Source organism: Cervus elaphus, chromosome 18 (assembly GCF_910594005.1).
Source record: "Cervus elaphus chromosome 18, mCerEla1.1, whole genome shotgun sequence".
In the NCBI taxonomy this organism is placed as follows: domain Eukaryota; kingdom Metazoa; phylum Chordata; class Mammalia; order Artiodactyla; family Cervidae; genus Cervus; species Cervus elaphus.
Window position 1 is genome coordinate 80,071,633 of NC_057832.1, and position 23,173 is coordinate 80,094,805.

A 23,173-nucleotide genomic window follows, 5' to 3' on the forward strand; every position below is an offset into this window, starting at 1 on the left:
TGAGAGAACACGAGGACTGTGCGCAGTGGGGTACAGCACAGGATTGTTTAACTTCCCTGAATGGCTCTACATCAAACTCACAATGGATTTGGAGATGTAGCAAAAGCACTTGGGGATAGTGTTAGTGATATTGGATAGGACCTCAGGGTTGCATATTGTTACCAAAGCAAGTTCATGAGCCCCATATACAGTGAGGTCAAGCAAACCAAAAGGTCACAGTTTGGAGCAGAAAAAGTTTTGTTGCAGGACATGGAAGGGGAACAGGTGGCTCCTGCCCCCTACCCCCCACAAACCCCAAACTCCCCCAAAGGGTTTCAGGAAAGCATTTTAAATGGTGAGGTGATGGAGGCGTGTGGTGGCTGTTGCAAATTTCTTTGTGTAGGAATCTTTTGTTCTTATAGCCAGTAGTCCATGTAGGTCAGGTCATGATGTTTCTGTAAACCTTCAGCAAGACAAATTTACTCTCTGTTCTGCAACTTTTTATCTCTATGTGAATGGAAAAGTGTTATACCCTTAAAGGTCAGAGCCTTCAGAAAGAACTATCCCATATATTTCACTCTGGAGGCAACATTCTTAACTAGTAGCAATAGCAATAGAATACAAAGGTTAAAGTAAACGAAATATCTAGTATGGAGTCAGATTTGTTCTTCCCTATTGAAATTTGGTTACACAGGGCTTTTGATAGTCTGATAGTCTTCAGTCATAGCATTTGCTGAAGGATAGCTGTTAAATGCAGAGAAATAATAAAGTCTTGTTCTGGGCATTCACTGTATACCCCCAATTTGACTATAATTCCCTAATTATTCAAACTTTAATTTTGTTTTAATTCTCCACCCTCATTAATCTCCTTTAATAATGAATTTTTTTTTTCTGGAAGATGAGCTGGTAGCTAACATGTGAGCTTCTCCAAGTTGAGATTTAACAATCTTAGTTCCTATCTTGTCATCTACCCAAGCCTCTAATTGCAGAACAAAGTAGCTGAAAACAACTAAGAATAAATAGCTCTCTAATTTCTGAAAGGTATATGAAATCCATCCAGGATTAAGTGACAGTATTTCATGATTGACAGAATGGAAAATAGGCTAAAAGTTAACATAGTGTCCTTAATGGAATTTTAGGTTTAAAATAGGAACATCTCTTTGGGTAGAAATATGGGTGCCATGACTCTGCCTTAAACTTAGATTTCTTTTCTGCTCAATTATTTCATGTTTAATATCAAGACTGTTAGCCTATAATCTGTAATTCTATACATCTCAGTGTCTACAAGTCAATTTCAAATCATTTTCAGAATATACACATACATATACACATACACCCCAAATAAACAACACCCCTTCCTTTTAATAAAATAAAAAAGTTCAATCAAATCAACTAAATTTAACTCACACACTAAATTCATATTGTTCTGTATAAGTGTGGTTACAAATAGTCCAAACTCATCCTGTGTCATAGGTAAAGTAAACAAGAGCTACATTAAGAGTCTTTTCATTAAAAAAAAAAGGCTGTTTTTATTCAAATCTTCTGTTACAAATCTGAATTAGTGTTTGTAGTTTTCTTAATAAGAGTCTATATTTTGTATTTGGTGACTGACATCTTTTTCATCATGTTTTCTCTTTAATTATTTTTGTATAAGTAAGACATTGATTTTTACATACAAATATAGTGCCTAGTCACTTTTTTGGATATCTCACATGAATTCTAAATATTTTAAGATATTCTCTTGGGATTTTTATATAAACAGTCATATTATGGGCCAAAAATAATAAATTTGACTAATTTCTAATGCTAAGTCATGTCCCCTTGCATCACTGATGATATTTCTGATAATATTTCTATTAAAAGGACTGGGCTTTCTCCCTTCCTTAATTTATTTAAAAAAGGATACTGACTGGGGAAGTGAGGACAGGTGTAGAAGATGGAGAAGCAATAAGGGCAGAATTTAGAAAATAATAATTATATATGGAGCAGCAAATGATGTTCGGATTAGTTAAGTAGTAGGGAATGTGTTAGAATGACCAGTCAGAGAAGATTAGATAAGGTTTTAGATTATAAATCTTACACTAAGAAAATGGCCTATGTGTTTTATGAGCGTATGATGATTTTTCATGAAAGTGTGAGTTGAAAATACTTTCAGTTCAGTTCAGTCACTCAGTCGTGTCTGACTCTTTGCGACCCCAAGAATCGCAGCAAGCCAGGCCTCCCTGTTCATCACCAACTCCCAGAGTTTACTCAAACTCATGTCCATCGAGTCGGTGATGCCATCCAGTCATCTCATCCTCTGTCGTCCCCTTCTCCTCCTGCCCTCAATCCCTCCCAGCATCAGGGTCTTTTCCATTGAGTCAACTCTTCACATGAGGTGGCCAAAGTATTAGAGCTTCAGCTTCACCATCAGTCCCTCCAATGAACACCCAGGACTGGTCTCCTTTAGGATGGACTGGTTGGATCTCCTTGCAGTCCAAGGGACTCTCAAGAGTCTTTTCCAACACCGCAGTTCATAAGCATCAATTTTTCAGCACTCAGCTTTCTTCACAGTCCAACTCTCACATCCATACATGACCACTGGAAAAACCATAGCCTTGACTAGATGGACCTCTGTTGGCACAGTAATGTCTCTGCTTTTCAATATGCTATCCAGGTTGGTCATAACTTTCCTTCCAAGGAGGAAGCATCTTTTAATTTCATGGCTGCACTCACCATCTGCAGTGATTTGGAGCCCCCCAAAATAAAGTCTGACACTGTTTCCCCATCTATTTGCCATGAGGTGATGGGACCAGATGCCATGATCTTAGTTTTCTGAATGTTGAGCTTTAAGCCAACTTTTCCACTCTCCTCTTTCACTTTCATAAAGAGGCTTTTTAGTTCTTTCACTCTCTGCCATAAGGGTGGTGCCATCTGAGTATCTGAGGTTATTGCTACCTCTCCCAGCAATCTTGATTCCAGCTTGTGAAAGTACTTTAAACAGATGGTAAAGATAAAACTTATCAGTGATCAAGACCATCCCCAAGAAAAAGATATGCAAAAAGGCAAAATGGTTGTCCAAGGAGGACTTACAAATAGCTGAGAAAAGAAAAGACGCAAAAGGCAGAGAAGAAAAGACGCAAAAGGCGGAGAAAAGGAAAGATATACCCATTTGAATGCAGAGTTCCAAAGAACAACAAGGAGAGATAAGAAAGCCTTCCTCAGTGATCAATGCAAAGAATTAGAGAAAATAAGAGAATGGGAAAGACTAGAGACCTCTTCAAAAAATTAGAGATACAAAGGGAACATTTCATGCAAAGATGGGCACAATAAAGGACAGAAATGGTATGGACCTAACAGAAGCAGAAAATATTAAGGAGAGGTGGCAAGAATACACAGAAGAACTATACAATAACCACGATGGTGTGATCACTCACCTAGAGCCAGACATCCTGGAATGTGAATTCAAGTGGGCCTTAGGAAGCATCACTATGAACAAAGCTAGTGGAGATGATGGAATTCCAGCTGAGTTATTTCAAATCCTAAAAGATGATGCTGTGAAAGTACTGCACTAAACCTGCCAACAAATTTGGAAAACTCAGCAGTGGCCACAGGACTGGAAAAGGTCAGTTCTCATTTCAATTCCAAAGAAAGACAATGCCAAAGAATGCTCAAACTACCACACAATTGCACTCATCTCACTGGCTAGTAAAGTAATGCTCAAAATTCTCCAAGCCAGACTTCTACAGTACATGAGCTGTGAACTTCCAGATGTTCAAGCTGGTTTTAGAAAAGGCAGAGGAACCAGAGATCAAATTGTCAATATCTGCTGGATCATCAAAAAAGCAAGAAAGTTCCAGAAAAACATCTCTTTCTGCTTTATTGAATATGCCAAAGCCTTTGACTGTGTGGATCACAATAAACTGTGGGAAATTCTGAATGAGATGGGAATACCAGACCACCTGACCTGCCTCTTGAGAACCTGTATGCAGGTCAGGAAGCAACAGTTAGAACTGGACATGGAACAACAGACTGGTTCCAAATCAGGAAAGGAGTATGTCAAGGCTGCATATTGTCACCTTGCTTATTTAACTTGTATGTAGAGTACCTCATGAGAAATGCTGGGCTAAATGAAGCACAAGCTGTAATCAAGATTACTGGGAGAAATATCAATAACCTCAGATACTCAGATGACATCACCCTTATGGCAGAAAGTGAAGAAGAACTAAACAGCCTCTTGATGAACGTGAAAGAGGAGAGGGGAAAAGTTGACTTAAAGCTCAACATTCACAAAACTAAGATCATGGCATCCGATCCCATCACTTCATGACAACTAGATGAGGAAACAGTGGAAACAGTGGCTGACTTTTTTTTTCTGGGCTCCAAAATCACTGCAGATGGTGACTGCAGGAGTGAAATTAAAAGACTCTTGCTCCTTGGAAGGAAAGTTATGACCAACCTAGACAGCATATTAAAAAGCAGAGACGTTACTTTGCCAACAGAGGTCCGTCTAGTCAAGGCTATGGTTTTTCTAGTAGTCATGTATGGATATGAGATTTGGAATATAGAGAAAGCTGAGCACCGAAGAATTGATGCTTTTGAACTGTGGTGTTGGAGAGGACTCTTGAGTGTCCCTTGGACTGCAAGGAGATCCAACCAGTCCATCCTAAAGGAGATCAGTCCTGGGTGTTCATTGGAAGGACTGATGGTGAAGCTGAAACTCCGATACTTTGGCCACCTCATGCAAAGAAGTGACTCATTTGAAAAGACCCTGATGCTGGGAATGATTGAAGGTAGGAGGAGAAGGGGATGACAGAGGATGAGATGGTTTGATGGCATCATCCACTTGATGGACATGAATTTGAGTAAGTTCTGGGATTTGGTGATGGACACGGCAGCCTGGCATTCTGCTGTTCATGGGGTCACAAAGAGTCAGACTCAACTGAGAGACTGAACCTAACTGAACTGAGAATAACTGAACAGGGGTCAAATAACTACTTTGGATCCTGTAGGACTGTCCAATGCAGATCGTGCTAGCATATTAGAACTATATTGCTACCAGTGTTATGAGCATTCACTTCAATTTTTTTAATATATGGGAGTGAAGAGATTGAAGGGAGAGTTTCTCAGGACAGGGGTGTTTGTGCACTATGTATCCACCTGTTCCCTACAATGGAGAAGAGTTACAGACTGTGTCCTGGAACTGCAGTCAGCAATCCTAGTAGTAGAACTTTGAATAACCTATGCAAGTACCTCCCAAGTGAGAAATAAATCAAAATGAAACAGTACTTGCACATGCATTACATCCAGCAGGAGGAACACCTCTAATAACTATGTGATACTACACAGCTTACCTTTTATCCTGGTCTTGGTACTTGAGGTATAAGAACAAAAATGAATAGAGAAGGTGAAAGAGGAATAGAGAAGAAGCAAAACAGTCCCCATCCTGCCTTGCTTGCTTAAGTCTGATGCAGATTCTATCAGGGACAGGGAGATGAGGGGAGGAAGGGGAAGGCTTTTAAATTGAATTAAAGCATATTGAGACAGTCTGTCACTAAAAGAACTTCGAAATTTGAGGGGTTCTGCCTGTGATTTCTGGAAGATGCAGGGAAAGAATTAGTTCACAAACATGTTTGAAAATAGAATGGAAGAAAGATTAAACCTGGTCTCTGCTTGTACCCTATTAAGTCAAGGTGATTCAATGAAATATTTACACATTGTTGGAAGAGGAAATTGTGCTATGAGGAGACATGAGAAATAAGAAAATCAGCATATAATAAGACTATCCAGGAATAAGTTTTGTAAACCCTAATGCTGAAGATTGCAAAAGAAAGAACTGGACAGATATGAGAGAGATTTAAGGGAAACATAATTGTATGTGGGTGGGGGGGATGGGGGTAGGGGATGATAGCTAATTGAATTGAACGAGAAAATAGAAGATTGAAAGACTAATTTGAGATTTCAAGCTGGGAATAATGGTGATACTATTTACAGGAAGAGAGTAACCAAAAGGGACTCATTGGGCAAATAAGGAATAAATGAGGAAAAAGAAATGTGTTTGGAAAATGAGACTAAATAATAAAAAGGGAAATACTGAAAGGTCTTTGAAATCAGAGCAGTGTAGGAACAGGTCAGTCTTCCAGGAAGACTAGTGATTGAAGATAGTGATAACGGGAAATCGTTAACCATAGAACTTGTATCATCTCTGACACGATCTACCAATACCAAATAACAACTATAATAATAATTTATATCATTGATCCTAGAGGGAATACCAATAGAATTATCATGGACTTCCTATGTGCCATGTACTAGGGAAGGGCTTTAAATGCATCATCTTATTTAGTTCATATAATAGCATTCTTAGGTTTATAGTTATATTTATATTAAGGAGAAGGAATGGGAGACTTATCGAGTTTAAGGAACTCACTAAAGTCTTTTATTTATCATTATTTAAATATCCTGTTGCTGCTGATGTCCCAAAGGGATTATCAGATATAGAAATGACTCATTTCCCAAATAAATCAATAGATAAGGAAATAACCTCTCATGTATAGAGTTTAAGTTGCAATGATGACTAGTAACTGAGGAGCATTTTCTACCCTTATGCTCTGTTTGCTTTTATTGTTGGAAATTTGAACATTTCCTTTCTACTACTTGCTTTTTGAAAATAGTATATTGTGATTTTGATCCTCATGTTCTAATTTATTGTTTTTCATGCAAGTGTTCTTTTCTTTAAACCTGCCTCCCCATTTCCTTTTTCTCAAATATAAGCTTTTTATTTTAGAAGTTTTAATTTATAGAGTTACTGTGAAAATAGTACAGAGAGCTCCAGTACTCTACTGGAGTACCTTATACCTATTTTCCTCTACTGTTAATTTCATAATTTGTGTGGTACATTTGTTACAATTAAATAGCAAATATTGGTACATTATTGCCCTTAACTGATGTCCATAACTTATTTAGATTTCCTAAATTTTTCCCTAATGTCCTTTGTTTTTGTCTAAGACTGAGCCAGGATATTATTTATATTACATTTAGTTGTCATGTCTCCTTGGAGTCCTTTGACTGTGACAGTTCCTCTGACTGTGACAGTTCCTCTGACTGTGACAATTTCTCATATTTTTTTGTATGGATACATATATTTTCAGTGTTTCTAAATTTGCATTTGTCTGACTAGACTAGTATTATGGTTTCTTGGGGATTAGCACACAGAGCCAAAGTGCCATTCTCATCATATATCAAGGGACTATCAGTATGACACCCCTTTATGTTGCCTTTGATCCCCTGGCTGAGGTAGTGTTTTCAAATTTCTGTACTTTAAAGTAACTCTTTTATTTACTGGAATCCATATTTATTCTTTGGAAGAATGTCGTACGGTGCAGCCTCCATTAATATAATGGGGAGTTACACTCCTTCCTTGAGGACAGAGTATCTACATAAATTGGAATTCCTCTCTGTGAAATATTTGTCCCTTCTCCCCCATTTAAAGTTAATTTGATTATTTATTTGTATCAGTATGGACTGATGGATATTCATTATTTATGGTTGTAATCCAATATCATTTTATTATTTTCTTGCTCAAATTATTCTGATTGTGGCCATTGGGAAATCTTCCAATTGGTTCCAACAACCCTTAAATATACCCCTATCATTGTGGGGTTCTTTTTTTTTTTTTTTGAGCATGTTCTTACTTTTCAGACTTCAATATCCTCTTATGTGTGTTTTCTGTCATCATCTTATATTAGATATTTCTTTAAAGAGCATTTGTTCCTTTTATTGGATAAAGGTATTGGGAACCAAGATCTGAATACTAGATATATTTTTGCTCCTTGAGTATCATACTTCTATACTCTCTTAGCTATCAGAACAAGGAAAAACATGTGTGTTTACTAACCCATGTATATAGCCATTTGTTGTTGCTTCTCAGTTACTCAGTAGTGGCCGACTATTTGCAACCCCATGGACTGCAGCACATCAGGCTTCCCTGTCCTTCAATACCTCCCAGAACTTGCTCAAACTCATGTCCATTGAGTCAGTGATGCCAACCAGTCATCTTATCCTCTGTCGTCCCCTTCTCCTCCTGCCTTCAATCTTGCCCAGCATCAGGGTCTTTTCCAGTCATTTGGCTCTTTGCATCAGGTGGCCAAAATATTGGAGCCTCAGCTTTAGCATCAGTCCTTATAATGAATATTCAGGTCTGGTTTCCTTTAGAATCGACTGGTTTGATCTCCTTGCTGTCCAAGGGACTCTCAAGAGTCTTCTTCAACACCAGTTTGAAAGCATTAATTTTTCAGCATTTAGCCTTCTTTGTGGTTCGACTCTCACATCAATACATGACTGCTGGAAAAACCATAGCTTTGACTGTAAAGAACTTGTTGGCAAAGTAGCGTTTCTGCTTTTTAATATGCTGTCTAGGTTTGTCATATCTTTTCTTTCAAGGAGCAAGTGTCTTTTAATTTAACAGATGTAGTCACCATGCACAGTGATTTTGAAGCCCAAGAAAATAAAGGCTATCACTGTTTCCATTGTTTTGCCATCTATTTGCCATGAAGTGATGGGACCAGATGCCATGATCTTAGTTTTTTTGAATGTTGAGTTTTAAGCCAACATTTTTACTCCCCTCTTTCACCTTCATCAAGAGTCTCTTTAGTTCCACTTTGCTTTCTACTTAAGCATGGTGTCATATGTATATCTGAGGTTGCTGATATTTCTCCCTGAAATCTTGATTCCAGTTTGTGCTTCATCCAGCCCAGCATTTCTAACTTGATGTACTGTGTATATAAGTTATGTAAGGAGGGTGACAGTGTACAAGTTTGACATATCCCTTTCCCAATTTTGAACTGTCCATTGTTCTATGTCTGGTTCTAACTGTTGCTTCTTGAGCTGCATACAGGTTTCTCAGGAGTCAGGTAAGGTGGTCTGGGTATCTCTTTAAGAGATACCCATCTCTTTAAGAATTTTCCATAGTTTGTTGTGATCCACAAAGTCAAAGGCTTTAACATAGTCAGTGAAGGAGAAGTAGATGTTTTGGGGGGAATTCTCTTGCTTTTCCTATGATTCAACGAATGTTGGCAATTTTGATCTCTGGTTTCTTTTCCTTTTCTAAATTTAGCTTGTACATCTGGAAGTTCTTGGTTCATGTACTATTGAACCTAGCTTAGAGGATTTTTGAGCATGACCTTGCTAGCATGTAAAATGAGTGCAATTGTGCAATAATTTGAACATTCTTGGCATTGCCCTTCTTTGGGATTGGAATGAGAACTGACCTTTTCCAGTCCCATGGCTACTTGTGAGTTTTCCAAATTTGCTGGCATATTTAGTGCAGCACTTTCACAGCATCATCTTTTAGGAGCTGAAATAGCTCAGCTGGAATTCCATCACCCCCACTAGCTCTGTTAGTAATGATGCTTCCTAGGGCCCACTTGACTTAGCATTCCAGGAAGACTTGCTCTAGGTAAGTTATTGCACCATTGTGGTTATCTGGGTCATTAATATTTTTTTTGGTATAATTTTTCTGTGTATTCTTGCCACCTCTTCTTAATATCTTCTGCTTCTGTGAGGTCCATAGCTATACATTTTTATATACACAGCTGTCTATATTTATATTAAGCTAAGGATGAGCTCATGCTGCTGTCTCCAACTCTAATTCTCTACATAATGACCATTCTAACATTCAAACCTTGCTTATCTGTAATCTCCCACTCCCAACCATGAGAAACCAAACTCCTTCTGCTTGCCATATGTATACTTAATTGTTTAATTCCAATGTACATGTATACTTCCCTGTTGGCTTAGTGGTAAAGAACCTGCCTACCAATGCAGGAAACACAGGTTTGATACCTGGATCAGGAACATCCTTTGGAGAAGGAAATGGAAACCCACTCTGATATTCTTGCCAGGGAAATCCCATGGACGAAATAATTCTGGCTGGCAGGCTAAAGTCCCTGGGGTTGCAAAAGAGTCAGACAGGACTGAGTGACTAAAACAACAAACAACAAAAAATGTATGTATGTGGTTATTTCAGTTAATTGTTAACCCATGCTCGAACAAGAAGCAACATTGCCCAGTGCTCATGAATAGTTTCCTTTACTTTCAGTATTGCAGAATTCACTCATTTCCAAAACTACTTAGGTCCTTGTTATTCCACTCCCTTCAGTGAGATTTCATACATTTGTAACACATTTAGAGTCTTTTGTGATAGTCTGTATTCCATATAGACATTTGCCAACCTCCTAAGTGATTTTTTAATAATGTACATATGTTAAGGTTTCCTTTTTTTTCTGTAATGTTCTATGAGTTTTTTTAATGTCCTGTGTTGACCAATGTCAATAATTGACCATTATTATAGAATCATAAAAATATTGCCCTAAAACATACTGCTTCAGTGGCCTACAAAATACTTCAACCTTTCAAGCATGATATTTTCTGTATCAATTATCTCTGTTCTTTAAAAAAAATCAGGGTATATAATTTATCTTTAAATGAGTATGTGCATGTATTACACATATACACATATATGTGTATATGTATTCACAGTTAACATATTGGTTGAACCTTTTTATAATGTTGGAATTACTTTTACTTCACTCTGTGAACAGAAAGTGATATTCACACTTAGGAAGTTAACAAAGTGTCAAGAATATTGGTACCATCATCACATGATGAAATATATTTGTGAGCTTAACCGCTGAAGGATATTATTTTACCTAATCTGTGTCACAAATCTGGTGAAAAAGTTTCTGATTAGATAAGAGTAAGATTCTGTTCATTCTGTTCATTCCATGGGATTGATACTGAGTCATAGAAAACAAAGATGAAACACACATGTTTTGTTTCATGTCCCTCAAAGCCTTCATTCTCATGCAATTACTGTTCAGTAGATATTTATTAACAGTTATCTGATTGTCTTCAGGTGTTATAAATGAGACCCTACTGCTAAAGATAGATAATGCAAGAACATGATCAGTTTGCAACATGTAGAAAGAACTGAAGTGCAAATGGAAATAATTCAGGGCCTTCCATATGTAACTAAAATGATGCTCAATAATTTTGCCCAGCCAATTTGCTAGAATTGGTCTCTGAACTTTCTATCCTGCTTCCCAGAAGACAAATAGGCTGAAATTATTATTTTAAAGAGCTAAGGATAACTTTACTAATGTATTTAGTATCATTTTTTCATTATCTTTAAGAAGAAACTGATGAAGCATGCTAAAGTTTCCTTGGGGGAAGTTCACAGGAGATTTGTAAATGTACTCTGGGCTGCAATTACTGGGTACCAATAAGAATACTTTGGTCATCTGATGTGAAGAACTAACTCACTGGAAAAGACCCTGATCTGGAAAAGATTGAAGGCAGTATAAGAAGGGAATAACAGAGGATGAACTGGTTGGATGGTATCACCCACTCAATGGATATGAGTTTGAGCAGGCTCTAGGCGTTTGTGATGGACAAGGAAGCCTGGTGTGCTGCAGTCCATGGGGTTGCAAAGAGTCAGACACAACTGAGCAACTTAACTGAACTGAACTGAATAAGAAGCAAGTTTTTCATTGAACATTGAAAAATTGTACATTTAAATCTGGTTCTGCCACCTTCTAGCTATGTTACTTTGGGCAAGTCATTTGATGCTCCTGTTTTATCAGCAAAACTGAAATAATAATACCGAGATCATATAGCTATTTATCTGTTTATTCATAGTCAATACATGTTTGTTGAATGCCTCTTGTATGTCACATGTGTTTTGATAGGCCTTGGAAATGCAGAAAGGGTTAAGAAAATCTGATAGATCAAGAAAATCTATCTTCATGAAGCTTTTATCCTAGTTAACAAAATAGACGTTGTACAAATAATTGGTTTTGTGAAAAATGTGGCATAGATGTATAGCATATTATGAATTTTATGTCATGAGGAGCACATAATTTAACAAAAAAATATGTAATCTCTTGTACATATTTGGTGCTTAAAAGATATGAATACTATCTACCATTACCATTCAGGTGTTATTTGTTGAATTTACAGTTACTGGCATCTTCTATTTGGCAATTGGACTTCTCAGTGGTAAAGAATCCACCTGCAATGAAGGAGATGCAGGAGACCCGGATTTAATCCCTGAGTTGGGAGGATCCCCTGGAGGAGGAAATGGCAACCCCCTCCAGTATTCTTGCCTGGAGAATTCCATGGACTGAGGACCCTGGTGGGCTACAGTCCAAAAGGTCGCAAAGAGTTGAACACAGCTGATCATGAGCACACACATACATAGGCAGTGTAATGTGTATGAGCAGGCACCATGTGTATTTGTTACAATTGATATCCCAAATCCAGAGCTTACTTTACAGCTTACTCCTGGTGTTGTAATATGGTTTGAGTTTAAATAAATGTATAATGACATGTATCCTTCATTATAGTATCATATAGCTTATTTTCACTACTTTAAGAATTCTCCATGTTTCATTTATTCATCCTACCCTCCTACTCAACTCCTGGCAGTCCTTTTACTGTCTCTATATTTTTGCATTTTCAGATTGTCATTTTGTTGAAATAATACATTATATAGACTTTTCAGATTATACTTAGTAATATGCACTTATAATTCCACCATGACTTTTCATGGCAGGATAGCTCATTTATTTTTAGTGCTGAATGATATTTCATTTTCTGGATGTAGCACAGTTTATGTTATACTTTTCCCACAGATACTCTTGGGTTTTCTGTGCAATAGTTATATTTCCAGTGAAAAATGACAGTTTTTGTTTATTTCTAATTTTTATTACTTAATTTTATTTTTATGACTTTATTGCATTGATTAAAACTTAAAAGATCACATATTATCAAATTTTGTAATCATGATGATACCAAAAGAGTCAAAAAGTGTAATTGGTCTACTATTATCTTGGGTTAATAGTTTTAGAGGGAGAAATGTTTTTTTTTCAGTGTGTTTTTAGTCTTTTTATTGTTTAATTTAGTTATTCCTGAATCTTTCAGAATTTATATTTTTCCAATTTTTAGAATTTCCTATGTTTTTAACTCTTGAAAAATTATTATATTGTTTCTAATTTCTATGTACCCATTTTCCTTTCTAATATTCTTTATTTAATGCCTTCTTTTCTTGAACATTACTTTTATAGATTTGTTACTCTTTAAAATTTTCTCCAAGAGACCCTCTTTGGTTTTGCTGATATTCTCTTTTCTTTGCTTTTCTATCATTAATAATATCTTTTATATTTGGTCATTTTCCTTCTATTGTATTTATGTATGCAATATCTTTCAGGTTTTTTTTAATTAGTTCTGTTTCCAAAATATATATCCCTGTACTATTGTAGATCTGATGATCTTATTCACCATCGTCCCTAGGTGGAGTTCCAGCTCCTTATCCAGGTCATAAACCCAAATCTCTTTCCATCTCTAGTGTCATCCTTTGCCCTTCCAGATCGTCTTAGTTCTCCACATGCCTCATACCCTCCCTTCTACCTGTAATTCTGGTCACTTTTCCTTTCCTGACAAACCCTTCAGAATCAATCTCAGATATTCTCATTAAACCCTAGTTTGGACTAAGAGCTCACCCTCTCCTGTGTACCATTGCACCTGGAGAATCTTTCCATTAAACCATTTAGTGCTAGAAAATGAGTTGGTTTCTTCATTACTGTATCTTCCCAAGTATGCTCCAATTACTTCAGGATAAGAGTCTTGTCTTATTCATTTCAAAACAGATGTTCTATTTTGAAATAATGTCAGACTTATAGAAAAGTTGCAAAGATAGTGCAGAGTATCCCTGTAAAATCCCCATCTGATTTTACTTCCTCTAGTGCTATCATTTATGGCATATTTGTCAAATCTAGGAAACCAACATTGACACATTTTATTAACTAAACTGCAAACGTTATTTGGATTTCACCAGTTTTTCCATTAATTTACTTCTGTTCCAGAATTCAGTCCAGGATGCTATATTGCATTTAGTTGTCATACCTCCTTAGCCTTTGGGGATCTATGACAATTTATCAGTCTTCCCTTGTTTTTCTCATTCATTTTTGTAACCCAGAAACTAAGTGATCTAGACTGATATCTTAGAAAATAGACAATGAATTATTCAGGCTTTGATAGTTCTCTCTCATTTTGCTGTTTGCTCAGTTTTGATGTTTCTAACTGCTGCTAAAAATTTACTGCTTTATGCAATACACAAATTTCTGTCTCTAGTTCCAGCTAGCCTTACCTTTGGGCTTTCTGCTAGCTACTTCTGGCTCATAGGCCTTTCCTAATTTGGAGCAGCAGAAATTTCCTGGCTGGCTAATATGAAAAGTTTCCATACATATGGTTCAAGTTTACAGAACTGATAAGCTCCAATGTTTCATATCCACTGACTCCTGAAAATAACATCAAGGGATAAGGTGAGATTCCCACAATTCTTTAGAGCTCTAGCACTGTAAATTCAGTAGTTCCTTCATGTCCACAATATCAGAGGATATCAGACCCTCCTCAGTATTTGGCACCATTGGCTCCTCGCTGACTACAGAAGGGGATGGTGTGCTAAAGAGCATCCATTACATAAGGCAAACCTCTTTTTGGAGGAAATCCCCCTGGTGTATGGACTCTGACCTTGATTGGATCCAGCAGCAGTGAGAATGTGCCCCCAGGGCTCTGGATATGGCACTGGGACCAATAATTCACTACTTGGAACAACATACAGTGGGTAAGATGAAGAATTCTGGAAATATCTGCATGCAGTTCTGTACCTTTAAGCTTAGATTGTTCACTCATCTAAAAGCTCTCCTTGAGCCCCATCAGTGATAACTTTGACCTAACAGATATGCTTTTAAACAAAGAATTTTTGTTTGGACACTTAACTTTTATTCTTTTGAAGTCTTCAATGATGCATAAGCCTGCTCTAAAAGCAACGAGTGAAAAAATTACTTGGTCTAACTGGATACAGAAAGTAATTTTATAAATTTACTAACAATATCCCAATAGACTTTTCACATTATCCCCTTTATAACCCTTTGACAAAAATATAATTTAGACAAATCACAGCTTTGGAAATACCTGCAGCTGAGAAATACAATAATGAAGATTATAGGGTTTTCCATGAACGTCATCCCCAAAGAGTTACAGCCAAATTATTTAGAACCTGTGGGGGAAATAAAACTCAAGGTTGCATTTATATGTAATTTTATTTGTCCTGAGGCCAGCCTGACTACAGAGAAGCAAAGGCTGATGTAGGGCACAAAGTTTTTGCTCAAAATAGATGTTGGACTTTTGTATAATACCTATCAACATAGTGATTGGTACATGTATAATTCCCTGAAAATTATGTAATTACATAGGGTAAAAATTTAAAGCCACATCTGGAAACCTTGGCCATCAACATAAGACTGATGGTTCTGTTTGAAAGGCTACTGTTTAATTCTTTTGTTCATCTTGCTAAATGTATATGGCAGTTGTTATCTGTTAGCACCTGTTCACAGAACTCATGAAACTTTGGTGATTAGTCTAGAGACTTGCACAAAGTAAGTAGGTGATCAAAAGATACTTGTTGATTGAATACATGATGAATTTAATTAATACAATGAAGTTTATGGAGCATTCCAATGCCTTCCTCGACTTCAAGAATTATCTTAAACTTGAGACTGACTTTGAGGGGGAAAAGTGGTCATGCTTTATAAAACTAGAGCAGACTTTTAGGGGCCAAATGAGTTTCCGGTTTTTGTGTAGGGGAAAGGGGAATATTCTCTTAGGTAAACCAACAGTACTGAGCAAGATAATTCCCACAGAGAATATACCAACCCAGTCTTTCATGAATTTTCACAGGACCCCTATAAATTGCATCTTCACTGAATTCCTATCCTCATATCTTTCCTTTACCTTAGAGAATGCTGCCTCAGTAACTCTTTTTTAAGCATAATTCAGATCATTTCAGAGATGCATGAGGAAAATGTTAAAAGTTTTATTGAGGTGTAATTGATACAAAGCATAATATACATATTTAAACTGTACAATTTGATGAGTTTTGATCTGTATACATCTGCAAATCCTTCACCACGGTGTGGATAATGAGTATAACCATTACCTCCGTTAACTTCCTTGTTCCACTTACAATCTCTTCCTTCAACCCTTCCCACCCACCCCTTCCACATCACCTCCATTCTCAGGCAACCACTGATCTTTCCATCATTGTAGATTAGTTTGCAGTCCATAGAGCTGTATATAAATGGAATCATACAGTATGTACTTTTTTTCTGATTACTTTCACTCACCATAACTATATCAAGGTGTCACAGATCAAACCTGACTTCATATTAGATCTGTTTCTTCAGGGCTAACCCTTATGCTTTATTGCATGTGCTTTGTCACGCTAGCTCAGCACCTGCGTAAAGGAATGTTGCCTCTACCCTGAAACATACATGATGGCACATTCTCAGGGCTCTGACCTCTCAAGGTGTAACACTTATTTGCAGAACAGAAAATAATGACTGGAAGTTTATAGGAACATTGTAACCAGAGCTACACTGACAGCTGCAAGGGCCAAGGATTCCTGCACCAAGAGGTTTGCAACAAACAGCCACAACCCCTCACCTTTTAGTATAAAAGAAGCCTGCATTCTGACTTGAATACGATGGTTCTTTGTAACACTAGTCCACCATCTTCTCAGTCTGCTGGCTTTCCAAATAAAGTCCCTATACCTTTCCCCAACAACTCATATCTCCATTTATTGGCCTGTCCTGAAGTGAGCAGTATGAGCTTGGACTCTCTAACAAAGGTTCATCCAGAAGCCTGTTTCTTTGTATTGCTAATTACTATTCTGGCTTCCCTGGTAGCTCAGTTGGTAAAGAATCTGCCTGCAGTGCAGGCGGTTCAATTCCTGGGTTGGGAAAATCCACTGGAGAAGGGATAGACTACCCACTCCAATACTCTTGGGCTTCTCTGGTGGCTCAGCTGGTGAGGAATCTGCCTGCAATTCGGGAGACCTGGGTTTGATCCCTGGGTTGGGAAGATTCCCTGGAGAGGGGAATGGCTACCCACTTTAGTATTCTGGCCTGAAGAATTTCATGGACTGTACAGTCCATGGGGTCGCAAAGAGGCCAACACAACTTTCACCTCATTCTAGTCTATGAGTAAACCTCAGTCTGTTTATCGGCATACTTATTGATGGACATTTGGGATATTTTGAGTTTTGGCTTATATTAACACATTGTTGACTGAGAGATTTTTGCAGAAATCAATGCCTGTAGCCAGCAATTTGTTATGTAAGTGACTATTGAAACACACCAGTCCATAGCATTGAGGTAACAGAAGACATATTAATATGTCTGTGGTAAATAAATTGTTAATAAAATTGTTCTGAATGAGATACCAGACTTTGTATGGGCACATTTTTTTCCTTTTTCTTAGGTAAATACAAGGACTGGGATAACTAGGTCATGTGGTATGTGTGTATTTAACTATTTTAGGAACTACTCAGTTGCTTTCAAAAGTGCATGTGACATTTTATGTTCTGATTGATGGCACTTGAGAGTTTTAGTTACTTCACAGTCGCATCACCACTTTGTATGATAACATTTTTTTTTTAATTTAAGAACTTCTCAGACAACTGGCATTCTAGGATGCATCTGGATCCCAGGGTGACAGCGGGAATCCCAGGCCCATAGCTTCCTCCCCATCCACCTGGTGTGCGTTTCTTGGCCTGGGGCCAGGAGTGAAGGGATCTTAGAACCTGGGCAACTTTTTCCCACAGGTTCCTGAGCCAGGGCTAACCACCAGGGAGGGGAAGGGTTCCTTCCCAATATGCTTCTTGACATATGATGGACCATCTCAGACATACGAACTCACTTTGAAGTTTCACTGCCAGCTGAATTCAGCTGGAGAGCATATTTAGAAATGTTGCCTAAAGAAAGACATCCTTCCTGCATCATTTTCTGTCAGTGGACACTGTTTGTGCATGGAGAGATTTGACTTTTTTGTTTCCACCACCACAATAATGAAGAAACATCAGAGAATGAGAGTAATAAAAATGCAGTAATATTAAAAAATAAGTTGATGTTTGGCAGAAACCAACATAATTCTGTAAAGCGATTATACTTCAATTAAATGATAAATAAATTTAAAGCTAAAATAAAAAAAATAAAGCACTGTCTTAAATGTTTTAAAAAAAGAAATTCTAATCAGTATGTTGTGGCATCTCATTGTCTTGATGACTAATGATACTGAATATATATTTATGTTCTTAAGTCACGTATTTTCTGTGGTGTACTGTCCATTCAGACCTTATATTTTGTATGGTAGACTATTCGAATATTTTGTCCATTTTTCTTACCTTTTAAGAGTTATTTGTACATTCAGGGTGCAGATTTTCTTCATTAGATATATAATTTTCAAATATTTTCTCCCATTTGGCAGCTTATCTTTTAAACAATTTAATGATACCTTTCAAATAGAAGTACAGAATTTTGATGACATTCACAAAGATTTTCTCTTATCTTCTTCTCCAGAAATTTTGAATGTTTTTAATTTATTTATTGGTGGTAAAAAATATGGCTAGCATGAGATTTACTCTCTCAACACATTTTTTTTTTGGTGTTCAACTACTGTGTTGGTAACTAAGCACAGTGCTGTACAGTAGACCTCTGGAACTCTTCCTTCTCACATGACTGAAACTCTATACTATTTAACAGTATTCTGTTTCTCCTCCTGCAGACCCTGTCAAGTGTTACCAAATGCCAGTTTCTATGCCCGATGCACAGTGAGACCAAAAACTAAAACATTGGCGTTTGGAACAGAAAAAGTTTTGTTGCGGGGCCATGCAAAGAAAATGAGTGGCTCATGCTCAAAAAGCTTGGAACTCCCGTAACTCTCTCAAAGAGTTTCAGCAAAGCATTTTTTTCAAGGCAACATGAGGGAAAGGTATCCCAGGGTATGTGATCACCTTGTGCACAATTCTGATTGGTTGATGTTGAGGTAACAAGGTAGTGTCACAGGTGTTAACATTATCAATCCTTAAGTGCCAGAAGATCTGGGGCTACATGCTCATGATCATCAAGTAGTTCATTTATTCCTTTGGGTGGTGGATTTTAGCATCTGAAAAACTCAGGAAATCTGCATGAAATATTATTATCCAGTACATCAAAGAGGAGCTATAGCAGAGGATATAGGGGAAGGCAGACTATTCCAGTGGGTCCCCTTGGGTCCTGCTGGGTTACACAACCACCATTCTGCTTTCTGCTTCTCTGAGTTTGATGAATTTAGTGATGTTTTGTAGTTTTCAATGCACAAGTCCTTTACCTTCTTGGTTAACTCTCTGAGCATTTCTTTCTTTCTTTTTTTTTTTTCATGCTATTGGAAATGAGATTTTTTTTTTCTTCTTTTTTCATAATTGAAGCATAATTTACAATGTTATGTTAGTTTCAAGTTACAGCAGATTCTTTTCCATGAAAGGTTATTACAAGACACTGATTATAGTTTCCTGTGCTATATAGTAGGTCCTTGTTTTTTACCTATTTTATATATAGTAGTATGTATATGTTAATCCCAACCTCCTAATTTTTCCTCCCCCTCACCTTTCCCCTTTGGTTTGTTTTCTAAGTTTATTTTCTAAGTCTGTGGGTATGCTTCTGTTTTGTAAGTTCATTTGTGTGTTTGTTTAGGCTCCACGTATAAATGATATCATATGATATTTGTCTTTCTCTGTTAAGGTTGAGAAACTTAATCAACCTACCACATACATTGAAATACATATAGCAGTTTAGACAAAATGAGGTAACAAAGGAATATATTTCAAAGGAAAGAATGAGCTAAGATACCAGAAGAAGAACTAAGTCACTTGGAGATAGGCAATTTACCCAGAAATGTTTTCTTAATTTCCATCTTGAGTTGTTCACTGTTAGTGTATAGAAACTCAATTGATTTTTGTATATTGTTTTTGTACCCTGCAACTTTATTGAATTTGTTGATTAGTTTATAACTCTTTTTAAATTATGTAAAATGAAAGAGATCAAATAAAATCATCAAAAGGGGAAATCTGTTGCTTGTTTGGAAACTAAAGGAAAACATAAAATGGATAATTTTTATAGGAACAACGAACAATGTAATGGGAGGTGTCTTCAGCAGCAGTTTTATCCACAGTTTCTTCACAGAGCCCTTTATTACATCAGCCCTCAATAGAAGCTGAGGACATAAGGCTAAATCATAGTGCTATGAAGACATTTCTATGATTGATTTCCAATTATGACATGAACTGAAGGAAAACATGGCAGTGTGACTTCCACGTGTCTAGGACTGATAGGCTCATTTCTGAAGTGCACACTGTAGAAATAGGGGGAAAAAAGGAACTTTATATTAAGCTGTGAAATTATGGTTAAATATTAAAAATGAGTATCTTTTCCATTTTCTATAGCATAAAATATATTACTTCTATATTAGACTAATATAAGAAATGTTTTATTGATTTTTATGGTTTAGAGGATCTTTGTGTAAAAGTCCATCTCAGTTAAAAGAAGCCCTTAATCTTAAAAATCTTAATTATAACCACAAAGTAGCAAAAAATCTTTAAATAACTTTTGTAAACTTTTGCAACTTAAGTTGTGAAACTCTCAATTTCCACTTTAAATCATTTTAAAAGGAGACCTAATTAGAAATCATTATATAAAGCACTTCAGACAAAACTTCTTAAATGAGGTGTAAACTGAAAAGCAAACAGAAAGGTAAACTATTGCTGTAATAAGGAAACGAAATGTGTGTAAAAGCGTTAATAAGAACACAACAGGCTTCTACAGCTACACTCCGGAGAGAGATGGGGGCTTATATAGAGTCTTTTCTTTTTAAATAAATGAAGAGGGGAACAGAAAGTAAGATAATCAAGATGGCTGGAACACAGCTCCTTAAAAATAGATTTTCAATTTGCACAACTGAAGGAATAGTATTATTTTCTGTAAAGGCTCATGAGGAAACACAAGTAGTAAAGCAGGCAAAACAAAATAGAAAGTGTGAATGAAACAGAACGGTTTGCATTTGGGATATTGAAATCAACTAGCTTGACTTAATAAATTATTTTGGGGAAGCCAAACAGAACTTGAAAACTGCACTATTATTTTTTAAAGCAATCCATTTTATAACAAAAAAAGCCAAGATTAGTGAATTCTACCTCAATTTTTATTACTGACTAAATCTGAGTAAGTAAAAGAAGAGGGAAGAGATACTGATGCTTTGGGGGATGGAAATGAAAAATGATAATGGTTAGTGGTGATACTTTGTCCCACTTTTCAATGACTCATGAGCATGATCATTGTGATCACATGCTCCTATGTGGCCTGCAAAATCTAAAATATTTACTACCTGGCCCTTTATGGGAAAAGTTTTTTCATGTCTAGACTGAAAACATTTGAATTATCTTTCACTTAATTGTTACATCTGCAAGAGAAACGGAATAAAAACCATTAGTAGAAATAATTGTACGTACTTGACGATACTGGAATCTAATATACATTTATCTTGACAATAAGCAACTTAGTAGTAGGAAAATGACTTTAAAAGGATTTGTTTGTTGAAAGAGTATTAATTCCTCTTTTTTTTTTTTAAAATTCCTCTTTTTTGATCATTTGATTTCCAAAACTCAATGAAGAGAAATGGTGTTTTATTGTCCTTTCCCAATGATCTCAAAATGATTTTCAATCATTAACTAAGCCTCCTGGCAAATATCATCCCTGTTTTACAAATATAAAATTCAGAGCAATGAGAACTTAAATTACTTCATTAGAACCAGGTGGTAAAATGATAGAGGAATTGGGAGCAAACTATTCTCACAAGTTAGTATTATTTTATCCCTTGATTCTTCTCCAGCTTCAGCATACAGTTTAAATGCTTTTAGAAATGTTTCCAATTCTTTTTTCTTTTTTGCCTGTTGGTTTAAAAGTAGGACAAATACTTATTTGAGAAGTTGTGACTATTTGGCCATTACAATCAAGCAAACCTACAAAATAAAACTTGATCAACACTTCATTCATATTCTTAGTCATCCCTAGAATGTGAGAGTCAGGTGAAGGTCAAGTAAAACAAAACATACAGGTTCAGAGGAAACTGAAATTATTCAAAATGGAAAAAAGAAAGAATTTAATTAAAGACTTAAAATGTGCTGAAACTGTTCTTTCATTTTTTTCTGGGTATTAGTACATTGGTTTAAGCCTAGAAAACAAAGTATACTGAGTTGTTGAACAAAGAGACATGGTTTCATATTCATTCTGCAAGAGCAGAATAACTGAATCACTAAAATGAGAAAGAAGAGCCTGAAGGATTATGCCTCTTCTTGAGACGGAAGCAATTATCTCTCAATATCTGAAATTCTGCTTCTTTGTCAAAGTACAGTTCAAAAGTTGAGTCCTCCGTGAAGTATTACTTCTGCTTTGGAAGGCTTATCACATCTCCCTCTAAGAGAGTATACTCTCTTAGAATTGTGTTGAACCTCTGTCAAGGGGTGCTGAGTGCGGTACCCAGACCAAGGACCAAGCAACATGAGTATCACCTGGAAACTTGTTAGAAATGCAGATTCTCAGATTCTTCCCAGACTGTCTGAGGCAGAAACTCAGGGGGTGGGATCCAACAGTCTGTTAACAAGTCCTCCAGGTGTTTCCAATCCCCACTAAAACTTGAGAACTGTGGCTTTTGCAACTCATACAATATTCCATCTCTGTTTTATTGTAGCTTGCAACGATTCCTCCACTGGCTCTCCAAGGCTGCAGGTATGTCTGTTTAGTCATTTTTTGTTTGTTTTCATCTTTAAGTCCTCATATTGCTAAGACCATGGAGTTTACAGTATTTTGCATTCAGTATTAACTCAATGAATATTTGCTGTTAAACTGATATTATACTTGACTTTGGTATGTCAGTACATAGCATTAGTTATAAAATATATACTATTGGATATTTTTCCTAGAAAAATAACATCGTACTCGAGAAAATAATTTTACATATTTTCTCTTGATCCAGTGAGTCCTTAAAAAAACAAACAAAACAAAACAAAAAAACTGACACAGGTTTTCAAAGTCTGGTATTCCTTGTACCATCCTCAGAGAAGGTTCCTTAGTGATTCTGCAGTGTGCTTCTTATCCTCTTGGTGAAACTGTAATGATTGACTGCAAGCTTTGAAATCAGATCAATAGAAGTTTTATCCCAGCTCTGCTCCATTTTCTCTGCGCTTGTTCAATGTACTTAACCTTTATATGCTTGAATTTCTGTCTGA